Source organism: Physella acuta, unplaced genomic scaffold, assembly GCF_028476545.2.
Source record: "Physella acuta isolate Inbredline_101_S28 unplaced genomic scaffold, ASM2847654v3 ptg000225l, whole genome shotgun sequence".
In the NCBI taxonomy this organism is placed as follows: Eukaryota; Metazoa; Mollusca; class Gastropoda; family Physidae; genus Physella; species Physella acuta.
In genome coordinates, this window is record NW_026731744.1 from 468,768 (window position 1) to 473,071 (window position 4,304).

Here is a 4,304-nt window from a genome sequence, read left to right on the forward strand (position 1 = left end):
ACTGGTCTCACCAATCGCCCTCCTAATATTCTCCAGTCGTCCCTGACTAGTGTGGGAACCTAGTTAATCGAGCCTGACCCCCCCAGGTCAGGTCAAGTCAGGACATGACCGTCCCCACGATTTCGTCCGTCCAGAAAAGCTTTCCCAGCCATAAATCACGGGCCGTTAGTCGTTACCAGCCGAGTCCCCAAGACACCAGGTATGCGCCGCCCACAGCGTAACACCCAATCCGCGTGGGGGCCGAAACGACCCAAAGATTCCCACGGCCAGCACTGGTCAGCCTCTGACCACCGCCAGGTTGATGGATGAGCGTGGGGTCGCTACCCCAACATACGGGTCAGCCCAGGACAAACCCCAGGTAGCCGTAACACCTCCTCCCTTCGAGAGATTAATTCACCGCATGGAGAATTAATTGAATATCACCTAGACCACCACCCCCCCGTCTCACAATACCTCAAAAGTAGGGTTACAAAATGTCAAGATCACACACCAGACTAAATTAATTAAAACATCACCATAATTAACAGGGGCGAAAAAAAGTGGTGATTTTAGTCACACCAACAGGTTTTGCGAAACAATGACATCAAACATCGACTCAGGTTTTACAACAAGAAACATGGCATCCAACACATTTAAAAATACATTTTAGAAAAAAACAAAAATAGAAGAAACTACTGTTATCCTTAACATAATCATACTGAAAAGTTATCCCCGAGATAACATATCCGCCACAATGTTATCTTTCCCTTTAATGTGTTTGATGTCCAAGTTAAAATTTTGTAGGTACAGACACCAGCGGAGCAGTCGCTGGTTCTTTAACCCCAGCTTGTTTACGAAAGTTAGTGGGTTATGGTCTGTATACACTACCAAAGGGGAGGAACTCACGTATACATCAAAATGTTGCAATGACAGCACTAACCCTAGGGCTTCTTTTTCAATAGTTGAATAATTTCTTTGATGAGCATTTAATTTTTTTGAAAAATACCCGACTGGGTGTTCTACGCCTTCATTATCTTCTTGCATGAGGACAGACCCAACGCCACAATCGCTAGCGTCAACTGCCAGTTTAAAGGGCTTGCCAAAGTTTGGCGCCATTAGGACAGGTGAATTTGACAATATGTATTTAATCTCCTGGAATGATTGTTCACACTCCACCTTCCACTCGAACTTTATGTTCTTTCTGAGTAGATTGGTGAGTGGCTCGGCAATGGTGGAGAGATTTTTACAAAATTTTCTGTAATACCCCGCCATTCCCAGAAACCTCCTCAACTGTTTTCTGTCGGTGGGCGGGGGCAACCCAACAATAGCCTCCACCTTTGTCCCGACCGGTCTAACCTTCCCGTTCCCCACCTCATGCCCTAGATATGTGAGGGTGGCATGACAAAATTCACTCTTCTGTAAATTTACAGTTAGGTTAGCCGAGGCTAACTTGGTAAACAATTGGTACAACTGGTTAATGTGTTCCTGAAAAGTTTGACTATAGATAACAACATCATCTATATACGCTTCACAATTATCTATCTCAGCAATTACTGAGTTGATCATGCGTTGGAAAGTGCTAGGGGCATTCTTCAAACCAAAGGGCATACGCTTGTACTGATAAAGGCCATCTGGGGTGACAAAGGCAGAAATTTCTTTCGCCCTTTGGGTCAGGGGTACCTGCCAGTATCCAGACAGAAGGTCCATTTTTGTTATGAACCTTGCCTGTCCAACTTTGTCAATTACATCATCTATACGGGGGAGGGGAAAGGAATCAGCCCTTGTTAAGGAATTAACCTTTCTAAAATCGGTACAAAACCGATAGGTCTTATCCCCTTTAGGGACGAGAAGACATGGGGCACTCCAGCTACTTTGACTGGGTTCAATTATGTCATTCTCCAGCATGTATTTGACCTCATTTCTAATGAGTGCCAACTTTTCAGGGTTAACCCGATAAGGGTGTTGTTTAACCGGAGTAGCATTACCAACATCAATATCATGGCTAATTAAATTAGTTTCTCCAGGGACATCAGGAAACACATGAGAGAAATCAAAAATAAGATTGCCCATGATGGTTCGCTGATCTTCGGTCAAGTGAGACAGTTTATCATTGAGATTCGATAAAATCTCTGAGTTATGCAACTTTATGTGTCCTGACTCGTCTTGATCGATTTCATCGACCCCACCATGGTCCTCTTTTACAACAACATTCACCACCTCTGTTGGGGCGGCTGGAGGAGTCCTACTATAAAATCTTTTAATAGAGTTAATATGGCACAACCTTTTTGTTTTCTTGCGACCAGGAGTGTTAATCATATAATTCACGTCACTAACTTTGGACTCTACTGTATATGGACCGAAAAACTTGGCCCTGAGTGGTTGGCCAGGGACAGGAAGAAACGCTAGGACCTGGTCGCCAGGTTGGAAGCTGCGAGCCTTAGTCTTTCGATCGAACTTATTCTTCATCGTTCTTTGAGCATGGGTTAAGTTAACCCTTGCCAACTCCCAGATAGCACTCAGTTTCTCTTTGAATTTTGAAACGTCCAAGTTCTGTGGCACCGCTTCACTGGAACTAGTCCACTTTTCTTTCAGTAACTTTAAAGGGCCGCGAACAGTGCGACCGAACACAAGTTCGTACGGTGAATATCCGAGGGAATCTTGGACTGCTTCTCGAGCTGCGAACAGGAGCAAGGGTACGCCCTCATCCCAATCAGCGTGGTCCACACAGTAGGTGCGCATCATAGTCTTTAGCGTTTGATGAAAACGCTCGAGTGCGCCCTGAGACTGAGGGTGGTACGCGGTACTCTTAACGTGGTTAATGCCAAATGAACACATGGCTTTCTGGAATTCCCTGCTGGTGAAGTTGGTGCCTTGGTCTGATTGTATCACCTGTGGGAAACCGAAGGTAGTGAAAAACTTGGTAAGAGCTTTTATAATGTTCTTGGCTTTAATATTCCTCAAAGGAATAGCTTCTGGGAACCTAGTAGAGGCACACATCATGGTGACTAGGTACTCGTTTCCGGCTTTTGTCTTAGGTAAAGGCCCTACACAGTCGATGAGAACTGTGGTGAAAGGCTCGCCAAAAGCTGGGATAGGACACAGTGGAGCTTCAGGGATAACCTGATTAGGTTTACCGACGCGTTGGCAAACTTCACATGTCTTACAATACTCCGTTACCTCTCTCTTCATTCCCGGCCAGAAGAAATGTTCTCTAAGTCTTGACAATGTCTTTCTTACACCTAGATGACCCGACAGGGGTGAGTCGTGGGCAATGTACATCAGGTCAGGCCGATATATTCTGGGTACCACGACTTGGTTGCGGTCATGCCCGGCAACCTCACCAGAGGCGTTGTCTGGGCGATATCGTCGGTAGAGGATGTGATCATGCTGGTAGAAACAGTTCCCCTGTCTCTCGGCCTCAGCTTGAGGTAAGGCCTCGTTTTGCAGTTCAGTTATTTCCGAATCGTTCTGTTGCGCCTGCACGAAATCGTCAAATGAGACTCTCAAGGGAGAGAGAGTGTCACAAATTTGATCACGAGGGAGAGAGAGATCAGTGACTCTATCGAAGAAGGTTGAACTTAAATTCACTGCCTCATCCTCGCTCGTCACTTCCAGCGGTGACTCTCTTTTCTTAGCTCCCGCACGAGTTAACACACATGAAGGGTACTGTTTGTTGGTGTTATCGCTGGTGGACTGGGTGAGCGGATGTTCACCATAAAAACAATCTGGAAACACCTTGTGTCCCGCAAGATCATTCCCCAGGAGTAATCCAATCCCTGGCAGGGGTAAGTGCGGCCTCACTCCAACAACGACATCACCTGTAACTAGACCTGAGTCTAGCCGTATGGTGTGGAGAGGGGCGCTCACTTGGTTTGACTCGATGCCCTGTAGGATAGCGTTGTCACCAGTAAACGAATTACCAGCAAGGATTCCCTCCCGTAGCAAGGTCAAGGAGGCACCGGTGTCGCGAAGAATTTTTATGGGTCGTGGAGGCGATGCATCTCCGGGTATTGACACATACCCGTCGAAGATGAAAGGCTGGAACCTCTGCAATGTTTCGACTGATATTGCCTCACGGCTTGTGATACCATCACCGGCCACACCAACATGAGCATTCACAGCTTTGTGGATGGGCTTAGGGGCAGGCTCGACGCTTGTCATTTCTTGAGTGTCCTCTGGGTTTGGGATGCACCCCTCAGAATTGTGCAGATCTACCGGCTGGCTAATTGGTTCAATACAGCCATAACCTCGGGTGGTATCTAGATCCCGATCCAGGTGATCCCTCGATTGTTGGAGACAAGATGTTGGGTACACCCTATTATCCT